A 21605-nucleotide genomic window follows, 5' to 3' on the forward strand; every position below is an offset into this window, starting at 1 on the left:
GGCTTGCACCCCAAGCTGTTTTGTATGGCACTATAACAGCACAGGCCTACACTGATGTTTTAAGCATCTTCTTGCTTCCCACCATTGGAAAGAATTCAGGGATAGTGATTGCATCTTCCAATAAAATCGAGCATCTGTTCATAATGCACAGCCTGTGGGGGAGCGGTTACACAACAATAACATTGCTGTAATGAACTGGCCTGCAGAGAGTCCTGACCTGAATCCTATAGAAGACCTTTGTGATGTTTTGGAACTCCGACTGCGTGCCAGGCCTCACTGACCAATATCGATACCTCTCCTCAGTGCAGCATTCTGTGAAGAATGGGCTGCCATTCCCCAAGAAACCTTCCAGCACCTGATCGAACATATACCTGCGAGAGTGGAAGCTGTCGTCATGGCCAAGGGTGGGCCAATACCATACTGAATTCCAGCATTACCGACGGAGGGCGCCATGAACTTGTAAGTAATTTTCAGCCAGGTGTCTGAATATTTTTGATCACATAGTGTATCTGGACTGGATGAGATAGCTTAGAGATACTACAGGGATTATGTGAAAGGAATGTTACTGTTGAAATTTTAGAAGTATACATAGAAAGAAGAGTCAAGTGACACATTGTTTATATCTCACAAAATGAGCACAGTGACAAAAACAGAGAAACTTCAGCTCATAGGGAGGTTGAGGTTGAGGTTTATCAACAGTCATTCTTCCCATGTAGCATTTGTGAATGGAACAGAAAAGAGGGGCAATGATAGTGGCTGCAGAAGTACATTCCAGTAGTCTTAGTCAAGTTCATAGGTATCGCTATGGTTCCAAGTTTGCACCTTATAACATGATAAGCTATTAGTGAGGACAGCATAAGAAATATAGTGCTGGGTGTTGTGTTAAGCACCTACAGTTACCAGATGAATTATCACATGACACACCTGCAGGCTATAGCGAATGCATTATTGTGGTTACTCATGGAGCCTGATTCCAGATTTGAAAAGGCTGCTGATGCACATTTCCACATTGATATATCCATCCGATGAGTGAATGCATTCTTTCCTGATACAACATTGTAACTCACAGAAACCATTAATAGAAGTATGTATTGGAGTTATTCCAGTACTTCTGTTAGCAAAACGTGATCCGACATCTCATCTCTGACAAGCTACCTGGTGGCTTCTATCTTGGATTCGTCGGCTGACATTGATCTGATGATTTTACTGATGTTTCAGCAGCATGAGTGGCTGGCATTGTCAAAGCTTCACCCTCCATTCCTGAGTGTGAAACTATCATTTCTCCATGTGCTACTCACAAGGGATGGTGAAAACCTGGGACTCGGTGTGTATCACAAACCAACACCCATTGACTGATACCAGCACAAACTATTGAACTGCCAACTGAGCCAGAAAAGAGGCACAATTAATACACTTGTAACACTAGCGGGACAAATATGTGACCCGCAGCACCTCAGACACGAAATTCAACACCTGGAAAGTGTTCTGAGGAGCAATGTGCACACCACAAATTACGCTACTGGCCATTAAAATTGCTACACCATAAAGATGACGTGCTACAGATGCGAAATTTAACCAACAGGAAGAAGATGCTGTGATATTCAAATGATTAGCTTTCCGGAGCATTCACACAAGGTTGGCGTTGGTGACGACACCTACAACGTGCCGACATGAGGAAAGTTTCCAACCAATTTCTCATACACAAACAGCAGTTGACCGGTGTTGCCTGGTGAAACGTTGTTTGATGCCTCATGTAAGGAGGAGAATTGTGTACCATCACGTTTCCGACTTTGATAAAGGTCAGATTGTAGCTTATCGCGATTGCGGTTTATCGTATCGCAACATTGCTGCTTGCGTTGGTCAAGATCCAATGACTGTTAGCAGACTATGGAATCGTTGGGGTCAGGAGGGTAATGCAGAAAGCCGCGCTGGATCCCAGCGGCAGCCTCATGTCACTAGCAGTCGAGATGACAGGCATCTTATCCGCATGGCTGTAACAGATCGTGCAGCCATGTCTTGAGCCCTGAGTCAACAGACGGTGACGTTTGCAAGACAACAACCATCTCCACGAACAGTTCGACGACGTTTGTAGCAGCATGCGCTATCAGCTCGGAGACCATGGCTGCGTTTACCCTTGACGCTGCATCACAGACAGGTCCACCTGCCATGGTGTACTCAACGATGAACTTGGGTGCATGAATGGCAAAACGTCACGTTTTCGGATGAATCCAGGTTCTGTTTACAGCATCATGATGGTCGCATCCGTGTTTGGCAACATTGCAGTGAACGCACATTGGAAGCGTGTATTTGTCATCGCCATACTGGCGTTATCACTTGGCATGATGGTTTGGGGTGCCATTGGTTACACGTCTCGGTCACCTCTATAAACACCTCACCTCTATAAACAGTGGACGTTGCATTTCAAATGTGTTACGACCCGTGGCTCTACCCTTCATTCGATCCCTGCGAAACCCTACATTTCAGCAGGATAATGCATGACCGCATGTTGCAGGATACAGAAAATGTTCAACTGCTGCCCTGGCCAGCACATTCTCCAGATATCTCACCATTTGAAAATGTCTGGTCAATGGTGGCCGAGCAACTGGCTCGTCACAATACGCCAGTCACTACTCTTGACTGTGGTATCATGTTGAAGCTGCATGGGCAGCTGTACCTGTACACATCATCCAAGCTCTGTTTGACTCAATGCCCAGGCGTATCAAGGCCATTATTACGGCCAGAGGTGGTTGTTCCGGGTACTGATTTCTCAGGATCTATGCATCCATATTGCATGAAAATGTAATCACATGTCAGTTCTAGTATAATATATTTGTCCAATGAATATCCATTTATCATCTGCATTTCTTCTTGGTGTAGCAATTTTTATGGCCAGTAGTGTACATTAGAAGTGTCACAGAGCCAAACACTTGGTGAGGTGACAAATCGGAAAAAGAAATAACGGATACAGCCTTTCTGCCATACATTCCCAGAGTGATAGAAAGAATCGGCAGTATTTTCCACAAACACAACATAAAGATGATTTTCAAACTGACAAAGAAGATCAAAGAGTGTCTTAGATCAGCAAAGGGGAAAAGGGACCCACTTGCAATGTCAGGAATATACCACATACCGTGCACATGCGGAAAAGTTTATGTCGGAATGACTGGACATTCAGTCAACACCAGGATTAAACAACATAAACAACATTGCAGGTTGGAGCAGGTGGAGAAATCGACTGTGGCAGAGCACGCAATGTACAAGACCGACCAAATAGTAAAATTCACGGACAGAAGTTCTGGCTGTAGAGAAGCACTATCATACTCACTTGTTCAGAGAAGCTATACAAATACAAAAACATGGCAATAGCTTCAACAAGAAGGAAGAAAGCCTTAAGGTAAATGGATTCTGGGTTCCAGTGCTGCAGCAAATGACTGTCACAGGTAGCAAGAGGAGAACCACACCGGGAATGACTGCAGAGAATCCCTCAGACATCGGTGCGCCAGGTACATATCGTCTGTGACCGTGAGCTCGGCTTCAGTGCACCACCAGCAAAGGAGGGTGAAGCTTTGACAATGCCAGTCACTTGTGCTGGAGAAACATCAGTAAAACCGTCAGAGGAATGTCAGCCAAAGAACCTGAGACAGAAGCCAACAAGCCAGTTTGTCAACAAGTGGCCGCGAAAGCCTAAACAATCTTGTATCTCACCTCTGCATTTTACCATCAGGCCTATAATGCAAAGACAGAGAGAGCCTTTAAATCTCAGATATCCAAGTCTGTGGGGGATATCCATAGAGATGTGACTAACCACGTTTTAAGCACTTAGAGATTAACACACAATGATACAAGAAATCTGCTAAGACTGCCAGCCTCATACCATGTTTTATTTCCTCTTCTTGTAACGCCAAGGTACTAGGAAGACGCAGCAGCTGCCTCATCTGGAGCTCCAGCAGTACACTTCAGGTGCCCTCATCTGGCCCATTTGTACAGCCACCACTCTGCCTGGATTCTGCCAGTAGTTCACATTTACAAAGGCTACAATAGGTGTATTATTGCACCTGAAAAAAGGGGCTGTCAATTGCTATCATAACCAGCTGGGCCCCACGCAGGGTCCTCCCCAGGAAGAGCAGCTTCGACCTGACTTCCTGCTCTGCAGCTCCGTGCCACACACAGATTGTGCTAGGGTTGTTCAATTAGTTATACTTTGTAACAGGAAGCTTCTCCTAGAGATTCCCTTATGTCATGGTAAGCTTTTCATTAAATATATTACACTGCAGCTCTGTAATCCATGGCACAATTTCTAAATGGCATTATAAATCAGTATAAATCATAACATACTCCTCAAGAAATATGAATTAACAGTCTTGTGCACACTGAGTGTGCTGTGTCTAAAAGTAAATGTACGGGCAGTAATAACTGCGCTTGGTGAAATTGTTAAGGAAAGGCAGAAAATGGCTTTGCTGTGATACTTGAAAGAAAGACATAGTGCTGTTATCATTGTAGTTACTGAGTAATTTGCATAAAAACAATTTTTTTCTTTTACTTTTATATCCAATGGAAACTGTTACTCTCATGAATACTGTGACAAGATGAAAATATTTGAGGTGTTAATTCAAATAACTCAAGGTCATTGTTGCAGTGACACATTTTTGCTAGTTACCCTGTGCAACTTCATGAAAAATAATAAATACACCTCAGAATATAAACATTTCATTTAGCACAATTTTCCTGATTTCACAGGACCATTTTAAAAATAAATGGAGATCAGCAGCATACATCTAATAGTGAACTGACTGCTATTGTCTCTCTATCCCAGGCCAGCCAAATGCTACACAGTGTGCAGACGTGTGGAAGTGCTGCACATGTGCGCACGTGTGCGACAGCGACATCTGTTATTAGACGTTTTTCCTAAATGAATGACGGCAGTTCCCCTTCCCTGTTTATGTGGTACAGGCAAGAGCGCAACATACCCAGTCTCGTTTACCCCAGGTGACCATAACCTTAACAGGGAAGTATTGAGAAATGGCAAGTAGTGTGAAAAAGTGAAGGACGGGAGATCTATGTTCTCAGTAGTTTCAAAATGACTGGGAACTGCAATTCTTTTTTGTAGCCATTGGTGAAAACTCACAGTGTTTGTTGTGCCGCCAAATAATAGGCAGCCAGCGTAAGTTTTCAATTGAAAGACACTACAATTCATATCACAATGACGAGTGTAGTGTACTCAACAGTGAAGAACGGCAATCAAAATTAAATGTCCTTAAGAAAATGGATGAGACACATCAACTTGATTTTACTGTACGTCAAAGTAACTGATACTTCTTGAAGTCTTACTTTCTTGTATTAAATTTATGTCTATTTTACTGCACACTGTACAATGTACTGTTTTCAATTTTCCAAAATGACAACCACACTAAATCTTCACTGCGAGCAAGTTTTAAAATCGCATTAAGAATTGCACAATCTGGGAAACCCTTTTCCGAAGGAGCGTTTGTGAAGGGGTGTCTGACTGATGCTGCAGAACTTGTGTGTCCCACAAATGTTAGAAGGTTTCAAGAAATCAGTCTATCCAAACAAACAGTGACAAGATGCATCAGTGCTATGGCCGGCGATGTGCACAGGCAGCTAATAAATAAGGCTAAAGACTTTGTTGCCTTCTCTGTTACGCTTGATGAAGCAACAGATCTTACAGACACAGTTTTGGACTTATTACCTTTTAAAGGGATTACTACAGGTGCGGACTTACTCCAAGCTGTTAAGCAAATTATTGATGGTGTCAGTATGGACTGTAATCGGTTAGTCTCAGTGACCACAGATGGAGCACCATCAATGCAAGGCCATCAGAGAGGACTCACAGCACGGATGCACAAAAAGCCTGGGCACACAGATGAGACGTTGTATGGAATTCACTGCATTCTGCATCCAGAAGCTCTTTGAGCAAAATCAGTAACGTTAGCAAACGTCACACAAATTGTTGTGCATACTGTAAACTATCTGAAGACACATGGGCTAACGCATCGCCAGTTTCAGCAGTTCTTGGAGGAATTAGGAGCCGAGTATGGCAACATAACTTACTATACCAAAGTACGCTGGCTCAGTCGAGATAAAATGCTGAAAATATTTTTTTATTTACGTTTGCTCATAGTAACATTCTTGCATGAGAAGGTAAAAGTGAACCTATGTTGGAAGACCCTTGTTGGATATCAGACCTTGCATTTCTCGTGGACATTGCGTCTCACATGAACAGCCTGAACGTCAGACGGTAGAGCACTTGCCCGCGAAAGGCATAGGTACCGAGTTCGAGTCTCGGTCGAGCACACAGTTTTAATCTGCCAGGAGGTTTCATAACAGCGCACACTCCACTGCAGAGTGAAAATCTCATTCTGGAAACATTCCCCAGGCTGTGGGTAAGTCATGTCTCCGCAGTATCCTTTCTTTCAGGAGTGCTAGTTCTGCAAGGTTCGCAGGAGAGCTTCTGTAAAGTTTGGAAGGTAGGAGACAAGGTACTGGCAGAAGTAAAGCTGTGAGTACCGGGCGTGAGTCATGCTTCGGTAGCTCAGATGGTAGAGCACTTGCCCGCGAAAGGCAAAGGTCCCGAGTTCGAGTCTCGGTGGGGCACACAGTTTTAATCTGACAGGAAGTTTCATTATAGCGTACACTCCACTGCAGAGGGAAAATCTCATTCTGGAGCCTGAACGTCAGTTTGAAAGGTGAAAATAATTTAATTTCTGACTTGTTGGAAAAAGTAAATGCTTTTGAAAGGAAGCTTGAGCTATGGGACAGCCAGCAATTGACAGGAAACACTGCACCTTTCCCGGCTCTTGGACTGGTCCATGAAAGTGCTAGACTTCAAGAATACGTGTCAATAATTGTAAAAATTAAGGAAAAATTTTGAGCACGATTTGCAGATGTTACGAGTTTGTCTCCTGTTATTCGTCTCTTTGCTTGGCCATTCGCGTCGTCAGTTGAAGATGCTCCGAATGATCTACAGATGGAACTGATCGACCTACAATGCAATACAAGACTGAAGGACAAGTTCTTTGCAGTGCGAAGTACAAAAGAATTCTACGAAAATTCTTCACAACAAGAATTTCCACATCTGCACTGAGAAGCCGCAAGAGTTATGTCCATGTTCTGTTTGTGAAAGATTTTTCTCAGTGATGAAAATGAATAAATCAAGGTTTTGATCAAGCATAAGTGATGAAAATCTTCGCAACTACTTGCGTTTGTCAATGAGCCGTGCTTTTGTGCCTGATATTAACTATATCATTTCTCATGACCAGTGATAAATGTTTTTGGATTCATTCCTTTCATAATTAAAAATTATTGTTTACTAACTGTGCACAGAGCAAAAGACTATTTACTATTTGTACAGAAACCAGAAGGCAGTTTGAAATCCTGCCAGAGACAGCAAAGGACATGGAAGAGCAATTGAACAGAATGGACAGTGTCTCGAAAGGAGGATATAAGATGAACATCAACAAAAGGAAAACAAGGATAATGGAATGTAGTCGAATTAAGTGGGGTGATGCTGAGGGAATTAGATTAGGAAATGAGACACTTAAAGTAATAAAGGAGTTTTGCTATTTGGGGAGCAAAATAACTGATGATGGTCGAAGTAGAGAGGATATAAAATGTAGACTGGCAATGGCAAGGAAAGCATTTCTGAAGAAGACAAATTTGTTAACATTGAGTATAGATTTAAGTGTCAGGAAGTCGTTTCTGAAAGTATTTGTATGGAGTGTAGCCATGTATGGAAGTGAAAAATGGACGATAAATAGTTTGGACAAGAAGAGAATAAAAGCTTTCGAAATGTGGTGCTATAGAAGAACGCTGAAGATTAGATGGCTAGATCACATAACTAATGAGGAAGTATTGCATAGAATTGGGGAGAAGAGAAGTTTGTGGCACAACTTGACCAGAAGAAGGGATCAGTTGGTAGGACATGTTCTGAGGCATCAGGGGATGACAAGTTAAGCATTGGAGGGCAGCGTGGAGGGTAAAAATCATAGAGGGAGACCAAGAGATGAATACACTAAGCAGATACAGAAGGATGTAGGTTGCAGCAGGTACTGGGAGATGAAGAAGCTTGCACAGGATAGAGTAGCATGGAGGGCTGCGTCAAACCAGTCTCAGGACTGAAGACCACAACAACAACAACAACAACAACAACTGTGCATTATTGCCTCATTCTGCTCCGTGTTACATTATTATCAGGAAAATTGGTCATTACACAGATTGTTCTAACGTATACTTATATTTAGGGTTTTTTTTAATGTGTGAAGGACTATGCTCAGCTGAAGTTGATAAAAAAAAAAAAAAACATTCATCTAATTGTCGGTTATTATGCAGATTTCCGATGGAACTGATGAAAGATATAGCAATAATGGTTTTGAAATACCAGGTGATCATCGAGAGGTCTCGGTTATCATTATGTTCAGAGGTCAGTGAGACAGAAATTATGTGGGTGTAACTGAGGGTACCGAGAGTTAGTTATAGGAAACCTTGCTTTAGTTTAATGTTATTTGAAATCATGAATAAGGTTTGTTGGAAGTTGCTAAGTGCTCTCTTTCTTAAATACTACTACAAGAACATTATGCATATTTACGTGCTGTCAGTCAAGCTGGCTTAATAAAAACCCATGGTTGTTAACTGTATTACTTATCTTACTGGGTTAAACACTTAACATAAAAGTAGATGTCTCAATGAGTAGACTGTGACAGTATTTTAAATGTTTAATACACAAAATACCTTCACATTGTTGGCTTGCAAGCTGTGGAAAGAGCACTAGAATGCGCTGGTACAGAGTATCCCAGAAAGTGGATAAAGTGACATCTGTGCATAGAAACATGCACTACGTGAATGTTGATGGCTGCGGCGTGCACACTGTGATCCAGAAGTTGCACATGTGCAGGAGCACCGCACGTGTGCAGAATTTCTGGCCGGCCCTGCTCTATCCCAAGGGACAGAGAGACAGAGACATTAACCAGTCAAAGTAAGTGCTTACCAAAGCTGTTGCAAACATGTGAATGTGTTTTGTGAACTTGCTACATCAACCAAAAGCACAGATATAGTTTACCAATTTTTACTGCTTGGCGCAACTACCATCTACTCAGCCCCAAGAATTATAACAAGTAAAGTAAGGTATGAGCTTCAGTGTTTATTTCTGAGAACTACGGACTACTTCACGAATTTGATCTTTCCTGAGGAAAAAATTAAAATTATTTTGACTGGTTAATGTCTCTGTTACTACAAACCTCTGAAAAAGCACAGAAACAAATTTATCATAAATAACACCCTGTTGGGGATAAATACATCCATAAAATGAATTCTTTACAATATGCTAAGTAGAGATAACAGTACATCAACTATTGTTTTATAATACAGGCTACAATAGCTCAAAATTTTTTAAACATGTGATTGTGTAGTCCAGAAAAGATGTCAATTTCATCCGTGTTCTCAGCAAACTTATTGGGGCCATTCACAGACGTCTGATCAGTGTATGCAACAATGAATCAAGATAATCACCTACAATGGTTTCACAGACCTTACTCTTTACCATTATAGGATCTACTGAAAACCATTATTGAACACTCAAAACACTTTATGCAATATGAAATAAAGTAATAACTGGCTCGTTGGATCACAATTCTTCTTTTTTTTTCCTTTTTTGTTCAGTAGCCCAGGGTTTTTTGACTTTGCACCACTGAAGCTGCTTCTTTGCATTCACTTGGTTTAACATGCTGACTGTCATAAGACTGCTGGCAGCCACAGTAGAGCCATCTGGTAGTCAATGTGTTAAGAAAGATTTTGTGAAAGCAGTTCTATAATGAATGTTTCACTGGGGTTTATCACTCTATTTCATTGATACTCGATACCACAAATACATACAAAACTGTCATGGAAGTTGTATTTTTATTATACGCAACAGTTTATAATGCTCTCCTGTCTCTGCCTTTCTTTCTTTCTTTTTCGCATTTGGTCATCACCATAGAGCCATCCATCACCTAGTCTCTGTTAGAGCATCTAGTTTTTGTTCCAATGTTGTGTTTAGTAGACCAAATAATCCCCTGAACTCTACATACTTTCATGGCACTAGAAACAGAAGCTCTAAATATCTCAGGCAGATTTGTAACTGTTGTGGCACCAATAGTTTCTTGAGCCAGTGAAGTCCAGCATGACAGTAGATGAAAACAATGGTTATAAACCTACTGGTTGAAACTGTCCAAATGTACTTAGTTATTTGCATGTTCCATGGATTCTTATGATCTCTCACAATGTGGAAAAGTGATTTTTACAATTATAGTACATCTTGGTGCAAAAAATGACATTCTGAACTGTTATGTGATTTATTAAGTGTTTTCATTTTAATGCATACAGTGATTTATACTTTTTTTTTCTTCAAAACATCACACAAGTGTATCATTGACTACTCCCTCTTTCTCTCCACATTCAAACATACTTCTATGGAGTAGGAGAAATAGTGGAGCAAACTAGAAGATATGATTTTACATTGTGTTTAAAGTTAATTTTATTACCAATTAAATTCTTGACATCAGTGGGTAGGTGGTCAAAGACTTTTATGACTGAATACCTCATTCCTTTCTGTGCCACGCTCTGGCTGGGTGATGGTTAGTACAAATCATTTCTCCTTCTACAACTATTTTATGAATGTTACTGTTGTTTTCAGACTTTCATTGACTGCTGACAACAAACTTAATAAGGGAATAAATATACTGAGAGACTGTTGTCAGCGTGCCCAACTGTTTAAGGAGCTGCCTGCAACAAACACTTCCACCCCCCCCCCCCCCAACCCACCCACCCCCCACCCCCCAATGATGAATTATCCCAGAATATGAGACCGTAAGACATTATTGAAAGAAAATAGAAAAAGTACATCAACTCTTTGACACTTTTCATCTCAAAAAACTGATATTATCCCCAATACAAAAGTTGGAGAACTTTGGTTTTTATGATGATCTGTAACATTTGACTTCCACTTCAGGTTCTTATCACTAAAAACATCTAAGAATTTAGAAATTCTGTTTCATTTATTGATTTTCCTCTTGAGCATTATTTCTCATTATGTAGTGAGGTCATGTTAAGTACTCCACCAGTACGTCATCTCATATATTCTAGAATGTAAACGTAGTTGCACTAGAGATATCGCAGAAAACAAGTTTGATAAATGAGATGCTTACACCAATTGATATCTAATTATTAGACAACAAGGTCTTGAGGTTTATTCTTTCTTTTATGATCAATGAGAATTATAGTGCCACTGTGTTCACATTACGACATTCGTCTGAATATATGATTAAGTCTAAAACCATTATTGTTGAAATTAACTGTTACATCTGAGAAAATATCATCAAGTGTATTTTTTTTCTTATCATTTCAACTACAAAGTGTGAGTTCAGCATTAGGACTTATATGTAAGTTTTCAGGAAATTATGCTGCATCTACAATTGTATCCACTTCTACAAATTTCAGCACACAAAGATATACTAGAATAAATGATGAGAATGTGGGATTGAATTTGCAAGATACAGTTTTCAGATGTACTCAGGTTTGGGCTGAACAGTACAACAGATTCATTAGTAGAGGGAATACTGGATGTAATCACTGTGAAATAATTAGTGATTAACAAAAAAATAATTTGATGGTAAAAGTAAAAAAAACATATTGCATGTATGCCTATAACAAATTAATGAGCAATGAATGATATGCAGTGGCAGTACTATAATTTGTTCTGAAACAAATTTAACAGGAAATATACTAGAAGTAAAACTCTTGATAACAAGAAGTGTAAAATGTCACTGAAATAACAAAAAACATTTGTTACTTTTGATTTCATTGGTCAGAAACCATAGAAAATGGTTGCTTATTTCAAGGAAAATTACTCTTGTTACATGACAAAATATTGTTTAAAGCTGACTTTTATTAAGCTTTCACAGTAAGGAGAGGAAAAAACCGAAACACCAAAATCATTGAAATGTCTATATAATGAAGGGACCAGAAGGTTACTAAATAGTTGTTTCAAAGTCCGCAAAATGACAAACAGAAATCAATGACTTCCAATCTGCAAATAATGTCAAGAAACAGGTGAATATGAGAGCTAAACTCTGTGCTTGCATGAGAACAAATATGCTACTTGGAGGGCAGGCAGCTGATGTCAAAACACCTTTTTTATTGTTACCTGGATCTTCACTTGAAAACCTCTATCACTCAGCAAATCAGCATCCAGCTATATCATATATGCTTCGTATCACTGACTTCTCCTTTTTGACATGCTGGTGGGTCCTGAAAATTTGACAAGAGAATGCTTCTCTTCATATACTCAATGAGAGAATTTTCTTCTTTCGTAAGCTACATATATCAACTTTTTGCACTCAGGAAAGAACTTCAAACAATTCTGTGTCTGCTTGACAAGTGTATTCGCAATGATCAGAGCCACAATTCATACAGCCCTAAAAACTCCAACCTTTTTTGTCCACGACTTTTTCATGCATTATCACAGCCATCTTCTTCCATGGAGGCTGGTGTAACTCTGAGGTGGAGATCCACTGTGCAGAAAAAACATTAAGAACTAGAATTGTGGCCAAATGCAAGCTGCTGCCAGTGCCACCCCATCCAATAACAACACCGTCACCATTGCCATTCAATCAATGTGCACTTACAGAGAAACCCCACACTCAATACACATGTCCTGCTTCACAATTTACATTTAACAAATTCTCTGCCATAGTTATGTGATCATCATTCATTGGCCCTAAATACCCTGTGCAACATGAATTTAACAAAGTGGTATGTTACACTATAGGCATTAGAGGAAATACAAAGACTACCTCTATTCATGGCCACAAAGTACACTACAATTTAACCAGGTTGGCAGTGGTATCATTTCTAAGTATGACAGTAAACGGTGACAGTACAATTATTTCTTTGTATTATATAAGAGTAAGGTGAATCATTGCTGACAAAACACTGAAATGCAGTTAAGCAGGACATACCATACATATTACTAGAGACCAGATTATATGCGTCATAAAAACTTTAAAATATGCATGCAAATATGAATCAAAAATGCATGAAAAGTGTCAAAATATGCAAGATCAAATAATAAAAAAAACATGGTAGTTACTGCATGCATTATATCTCAAAGTCAAACCTACGCATATCATTTATGAGGAAGAGCAATGGCCATGCGAAAAATTGGTACATTTAGAATGCTGATATCATTTTCTGAGTACTTTCTGGTAGAGGTTAGGAAGAAGGCCTTTCTGGGGGTTATTTTCTACAAATTTGCAAAATAGAGACACGTGCTGTGTTTCAAGAATTGTTCCTTCTTTGCTATTGTTGTCTGTAAGGAGCAGAAGCGATGCAAGTGACTTGCACCGAAACAATCGATATGTACAGGACCAACTTTGAGATATATCGCACACAGGGAGCCACGCTCAAAAATTCCACAATATTTTGCTAAAAAACAACAGACAATCATGACCTTTTCTGAACAGCATTAACTTTTAGTTAATACTATTTGACCAAAGCATCATTTACAATTTGTTTTACAATAAATGCAAAGCACATTAAATGTCTGAAGATGGCCTTGTAAGCTGAAAACTGGTTAACACAATAAAAGTAATATTGTAGAACAAAAGCAAACTCGTGCTCTTAATTTATTATAATGTTGTTCTACCAAGAACTGATGGAAGATTCTGTTAACATTTATTTCACATTTTTCTACTATTGTAAACATAAACGACCAAGTACTGTTCCAAATGCTGGGTAGTGTCTTCGATCACCCAAAACATTTTTGTAAGTTCTATATCAACTGAGGTAACTGGGTAGTATTTAAATTTGGGTGCTATGTTGCCACTTATTGTTTCTGGTAAAACTTCACTTGTCCCATCACTAAAACTATCAATTTGGCACAAGGGTTTGCAGCCTGTTTACAATGTTTACAAACTTTTCTTTAAGTTTTCTTTGGAATACCTCCAGCAATGAAGAGTTCACTAGAATAATCTTATTAATTAACTGAATAGATTCATTCAACACCAAACCTTGAGTTTCAAGCTTGTTAATACTCATAGGTATTTGGGAAAAATGAGTGCTAATTACAACAATGTCTTTTTTAATACCGGAATCATTAAAAGCTTCCTTGCACTGGCAAACTTCCAAAGCCTCTGCACTATTGAAGTTGTTTCCTATCCCTCTAATTGCCTTGACATATTCATTGTAAAACAATACAACTTCAACCCATGTACTCCAATGAGTTTGGGAGGTAAAGGCACATTTGGTAGCTTTGCCTTGTAGGTCTTGATGCCAGCAGGAGCCTTTATTTGTGGATGAAATCAGTTTCTTTACATTCACATACATGGAATATACTTCTTCAGCAAGGCAATTTACTCCGTGAGCAAAGCACGTCACATGAATCAAATTGGGATAAAATACTCGGAGGGCTTTTCCTGCTTTGATCATATAAACATCTGGAATAAACACAAACACCCTTTCATATGCAGATAATACTGGAAATATTTTTCTAATAACCTCATTCCCAAATCTGGCAATTGTAGAATGGATTTACTTTTAAAGTTCTTTGCAGGCCGCTACATAGGAAGAAGAAGGCTCTTCTTTTAAAGCACCAACAATTAAATTTGCAATGTAACAACCACAAGTGTTTGTAGTTTCGTCAACTGAAATGCAGATATTGATGTTCTTGAGTTCATTACATATTTCTTCCAGAACATTATGTAAATTGTAAATATGTATTGTAAGTATTGTATTGACTCATCTGGTACATTTTGATTTACATAATATTTGTGCAGGAAGCCTTTGAGGATAGGGTTTGTAAGTTTGTGAAGAGGAATATTGCTTGCAGTGAATGCTTCACATAGATCCATGTTAAACTGACTTTTTTGGTTACCTTGGTTCCCTGCTACTGCAACTTGCTGTTGTCAGAAGTTGTTGTGGTCCTTTCTTCTGCATTCCTGTGACATGAAGACTTTTCTTGACATGCTGGTCTATTTGAAACTTCTTTTTTTTTTGTACAAAGCTTTTTCTCGCAAACTCCACAATATAAAACAATTCTGTCATATGTAAATGTTCCAGGATGGTCAATTATCCACAAAATGACATTTCTTTCTTCGGGCAGCATGGCGCACAACACATTACATACTATACATCGTAAACACATTTGACTGTGTACAAGTAAATAGAAAGCTGAACTGTAACAACGGACTTTCGACTAAAAGCTTGCTTATGAATATAATAGAGGGAAACATTCCACATGGGAAAAATATATCTAAAAACAAGATGATGTGACTTACCAAACGAAAGCACTGGCAGCTTGATAGATACACAAACAAACACAAACATACACACAAAATTCGTGTGTGTGTGTGTGTGTGTGTGTGTGTGTGTGTGTGTGTGTGTGTGTGTGTGTGTGTGTGTGTGTGTAGGGATCCGGGACTGGAATGACTCCTTACCCTCTCCCTTAAAACCCACATCCTTTCGTCTTTCCCTCTCCTTCCCTCTTTCCTGATGAAGCAACCGTTGATTGCGAAAGCTTGAATTTTTTGTGTATGTATGTGTTTGTTTGTGTATCTATCAACCTGCCAGCACTTTCGTTTTGTAAGTCACATCATCTTTGTTTTCAGATATAAAAGCTCGCTTAGTTTAATTTGAATGTTGCTTACACATACGGTATTACAGCAGAGGGAATTAACCAGGGCCGCAGGCATAGGAGGATTGATTCTGTCTGCCTGTTTCTGTTCCTCTTCTGTAATGATTTTCTTAGGCAGTGGCCTCTTTGTTAGCGACTGCATGCAGTTCTAGATCACAGTCAATCTGACGGTGAGACATCAAAACTAGATGGAGCTAGAGATCCCCCATCTAAATTTTTAAAATATTGTAAACATAGAGCAAAAATATGCATCATCACTAGTTTTTAGTTGAAATATGCAATAACCACTGACAAGGGGCCAAATACACAAGTGCACATACAACATGCAAATGCATGCAATCCGGTCTCTACTAATTACTCAAACAGTTAAGACATAGCCCATATTTGTGGGGAATCAAAATGTGTCATGCCACTGTAACTCTGGACAACCTGCTGTGATATGCTCAGGAAATGCGGAAAAGATTAATGCAAAAGTTATCTTTGACATATCAGATTGTCATTGTCGTCGTTGTCATCATCATCATCCATTTAACAGCCACTGCTACCTAAAGACCACCTCTGGACTTTTCCAAGCATTAAGGCCCTCTATGTGTGTGTTACTGCCAGAAATTTCGAATGTCATCTATCCCACTTTCATATGGTCATCACCTTTAACTTTTCTTAGATCCTGTGTGCAAGCAAAGCACTTCTTTGGTCTGCCAGCCATCCATTCAGCAGTCTTGTCCTACATACCTCTCATTTTTTCATTAGAGTCATTACATCATCTTCCACTCCGGTTTCCCTCTGTGCCATTTGTTCCCTCTGCCTCTACTAATAAATCCAAACATATATTTTCCTATTGCTCATTGAGAATCTCTCAGTTTTTTAATAGTTTTTCATGTCTGAATCTACATCTCACAGCCTTTAAGTCAAAACTGATAACACACACTGATAGTAAACTTTCCTTTACAGACACATTGGTAACAGTTTTAAAAACCACTTAGTTTCCCAAACACACTGTAGGCCAGTTTTACTTTTCTGGTTATTTCTTTTGCTGGCCATACAGTTACTGTATTCAACTATAAAAACTCCCTCATTAACATGTGGACTGCCATGCAGCCACTGGCAGCCACAATAGGTGGCTCTGCTGCATCACCGCATACTTCATGGCAGTCAGTGTGTAAATTTTTCTTTTCATTGTGTTAATTTTATTGGAAATTATTTTCACTGCTATTTCTAAACATTCTCTGTTAGTTTTACACTTAAATGCACTTGAGGCAGCTAGTACAGTGTCATCAGTTGGGCCAAGGTAGTTCAGATGTAGTTGATTCAACCAAATTCCTCTTCCTTTTTCCTAGTTTAGGGATCTAAAAACTTCCTCTATAGCTGATGAGAAGAGTTTTAATGAAACTGAAATTCCTGACAGGACTTCTCTTTAATTGTGTATTTTCCACTATCATGATACAGTCTAACGGAAAATGTGTCATTGACATATATATCTCTATACCTGAGATATAAAGGGGTACAAGGCTAATTTCCTGTCCCCATCAGTAATACACACATACATCTTCATTTGAGGAAGAAGGGTGGTGGTCCCACACCAGTCCATTGCCAATTTAGGCCAAATTAAAAGGACACATGTCCATTTAAGGCTCTCTAAATCAGCAGTGGTCTACAACAGGATGGTCATCCTTCTTGCACAAGTGAAGCAGTGTGTAGGTATCACAAATAAGGTCTTAAGGTAAAACTGCAAAAACTGGACTTGCCACCTTTACCTGTTGGGTATAGGTAGTCTTCTGAACACTAACATAGATTGAATCAATGTCTTGTTTATGAAGTATTCTCAGTATAGATTTTGTTAAAACTGTGCCAAAAGCTTTCTCCAAATCGATAAATCCCAGACAAAGTGGTAATCTATGTTTGTTGTTTCATTCTATAACGGTGTTTATGACATGAGAATGTTCCAGCATTAACTCTGCTTCAAATGTGTACAGAGCCTTTGCCCAATTAAAACTGTTTATATATATGTCGGTGTAATTCTAGTGACTATCTTTTATGGTATGGAAGTTTTGGCTTGATAGATCTTTAATTCTTTTTATGTCTTATGGATCTTTCCTGTGAAATAGAACAATTACGTCCTTAATGAAATTTTCACTCTGCAACAGTTTGTTGGAACTCAAACCTTGCAAGGCAAAGGAGCCAGGTTCAAGCTCCAATCTGGTGCACAGTGTCAATCTGTCAGGAAGTTTCAGAACAATTATATCATTGATCCATTTTTTGGAAATTGTCTTAACTCTGAAAACATTCCATATACAGAGGGCCCATTTACCTTGGGCACCCTAAATAACTGTTTGTCCAGATGCAAATTGCAAAATGTTTCAAGCAAATGCTCTTCAGCCATCAGGGGCACATCAACCAGGATGATAGCCTTCGTTATAGCTTTGCTTTTTGTTTTTTACAAAGATATGAACAGCGGTGTGGCTTTTTTAAATGGCACCCTTTATTTTTAATTTGGTAATTCATTTCCTCTCCTGAAGACCTATTCAAAAATGTATCACAGTGTACTATTCACTGAAACACAATGTTATTAATTACATAACACAACATTGACACAGACGCTCTCAGTGCTTAATGCAGGTACCCAGGGTAATGGAAAACATCCACGTGCTGATGTTGACAGAGGACAAATGCAAACATAAGTAGAATGCACACCCATCATTCTGTCAACCATCGTCAGTTGAAGAGTTGTGCAAGTAGAATGTACACCAACGAAGAGAAGGTAGAAATGCTACTCATCTATGGGGAATGTAAGTTAGCAGAACAGTAATTGCAATACTGTTTTCTTATGTGCGGGTACATTTAGTACAGTAGTTTAGTCCTTTTAAATGCTGTTGTGCAGAGTAGGCATACAGTAAAGGCTCTCCTTCCTACAAACAGAATTGACAAAAAGTTTATTTTATTGTCGTTGTTGTTGTTGTTGGTGAAGGTAGGCAAAATGCCACACAGGCAGCGGAACTGTACAGAGAGCGATATCCTGACAAGAACCCACCTTCTCAATGGATGTTTTCTCGCCTTTTTGCGACCCTTTAAGGAATGGGAAGTTTCAACCCACGACAACACAATCATCGTAGCACTTGCACAGACAAAGCTGTCAAAGTTACTGTTCTCACTTTCGTTGCTATGAATCCAAATGTGAGCATACGACAGCTTGAACACGAGATTGGCATTCCTGAAACCAGTGTACATTGTATTCTTACAAGTCACCAGTTCCATCCTTACCATGTACAACTACATCACGAGTTGCATGGGAGTTATTTCCAGAATTGTCAGTGGGCACAGCAGCAAATCATTGCTAGCCCAAACTTCTTCTCCAATGTTCTATTTACCAAAGCATATTCTTTCTCAAACAAAAGACAGGCAAATACAAGGAACATGCATTATTGGTCCAGTCACAACCCACACGGGCTTAGACAGGTGTAACATCAGCATCAATGGAGAGTTAACGTCTGCTGTGGGATGCTTGGTACTACAATTACTGGCCCTTATTTCATTAATGGTAGTCTAAATGACACGGCGTATGTCAACTTCCTCAGATGAATTCTTCCTCCTCTTCTGGATGAAGTGCCGCTAAGAACCAGAATGCTTATGGGGTATCAACACAATGGATGTTCAGAACATAATGTCTCGCGTGCAAGTCATGTTCTGAACTGAAGCTATCCTGCTAAATGGATTGGTCAAGGAGGAACAGTTACTTGGCCCGCTAGGTCTCCTGATTTATATCCTCTGCACTTTTTTCTTTGGGGGTGCATTAAAGACGTTGTCTATTGTGATATTCCAACAACTCTAGAGGACATGCAGGAACGTATTGTGACTGCTTGTAATTCTCTTCAGCAGGCAACACTGGATGCAGTAAATAATTCTTTCATTCAACGAGTGCACCAGTGTATCAGTGTCCACGGTCACCTCTTTCAGCACCTTTGAATGTTCTACTCCTGGGCAATGGTACAGGAGAGTCAAAGTTAATTTTGTGTTATGTTTTGACTTGGTTTTCATTTGTTTTCTGACAACTCCAGCAATTGGGCAAGTTTGTGATCCCGGGCTCAAAGTCAATGTTGTGTTATGTAATTAATAATGTTGTATTTCAGTGACTGGTACACTACGATACATTTGTGAATGGGTCTTTATGAGAGCAAATGAATTACTGAATAAAAAATACACTGTGCCATTTTAAAAAGTCATACTGCTGTTCATATCTTTGTAAAAAAACAAAACTACAATGAAGGCAATCATGCTGACTGATGTCCCCCTGATGGCTAAAGAACATTTGCTTGAAACATTTTGTAATTTGCATCTGGACAAAGTTATTTAGGATGGTCAAGATAACTGGGACACAATGTATACTAAAAGTGCACTGTTGTTACATACAATGACATTGTGCATAATTATACTGCTGAATTGTTGCAGGAGTGGGCACATAGAGAATTCACTGAAGTCAGTAATAATGATGTTACAGAGGAAAGGTATCCTCCTCACAGCTAGAGGAACACACCCTTCATGTGTTGCATTATATCAATATTATGAAAAGGAAAGTCACTACCCACCATATTATATTATGTATTTCAGCGACATTGTATGTTCACTCATCAATAAATTCTGCAGAATTAAGATACACACTCTCTCTGCATATCACTATGTGATCAGCCATGTAATACCATTTAACAACTAGGGGCCACTCCCCAGTGTCCAGAACATCATAGTAACCCTGCATTGTTTGTCAGGTATACTCCTTAAGTACTGCATTGTAAAAAGCTGACACACTCTTGCGAATGGAATCTATGTAAACCCTGCAAAAATGACAAATTCTTATAGCGGTCAGTGTGCCTCCATGGATTTACTCCATTACTACTTGAGCCTCCGTATGTATTATCTGTGGGTAGGAGGTCAATGTTTATAGTGGATCTGTTAGAAATCCTGCAGTCAGAGACACAGTGGTGATGTCCATGATTAAAATGGTTACAGAATATCAGAAGGAACAGGGAACAGTCCAATAGTTCTTAACACCTCAACTTTAGGACTGTGACGTGATGAATATTTTCCTCTGTCATAAATCTTGACTTACAATTACTTTATTTAAAAAACACTCACTATAATTGAATTTAGCTGATGATAGACTCAATAAAACTGTGTAAAAACTGCATGTGATCATTTAATTTCTAAATCAGATTTTTGCCAGTAAATCATCATCTGTCCATTTCAAAGCAACTTTCTACTTTGAAGAATCAAACCATTTCTGGAGCCTACAAATGTTGTAGGATGTTTTACAAAACTGTCTGTCTGCTACAACTTTAAAGAGATTGCAGCTACTCACTTACCAGGAGGCTGTGCCACATCTGTATCTGAGCCCACTCTCCAGTAGGGAGTGCACACCAGCACTACATACCAACACTACACTACTAGCCTGCTATCTAAGCACCCCTACACCTATCTGAGCAGTGCAGTGCCTAAGTTCCCAAGCTGATACAATGCAATACATTGCAGCACTATGCAATGTCCTGAAGCACTTTCAGTTGTTTGTTACACGCAAAGCACAAGATATTAGAGAGAAAATGGCACTAAACATGGATTCACCAAATTGAAATCCAACCATTTCTGAACTGGTTCAATGAGGTGCAAGCCACTTAGAACCACTAAGGAAGTATATGACACTTAGGAATGCTATTGACTATCCCCCTTCCCCCAACCAACTGTGGGAAAGTGAATTACATTTACATAAATAATTTAGGAGTAAAGGAGATCACTCATCAAATAGCATTAGCACTAAGTCATCAACAGACTCTTTTGTGTGTGCCAGCTGATGACTCAAAGCATCTGCTATTCATTGAGCGGTCTTGTTTACTACTAAATTGTGTACGTTCTGACAATTTTCCTCACTATATGAATTACATTT

This window comes from Schistocerca gregaria, chromosome X, assembly GCF_023897955.1.
Source record: "Schistocerca gregaria isolate iqSchGreg1 chromosome X, iqSchGreg1.2, whole genome shotgun sequence".
Taxonomy (NCBI): Eukaryota; Metazoa; Arthropoda; class Insecta; order Orthoptera; family Acrididae; genus Schistocerca; species Schistocerca gregaria.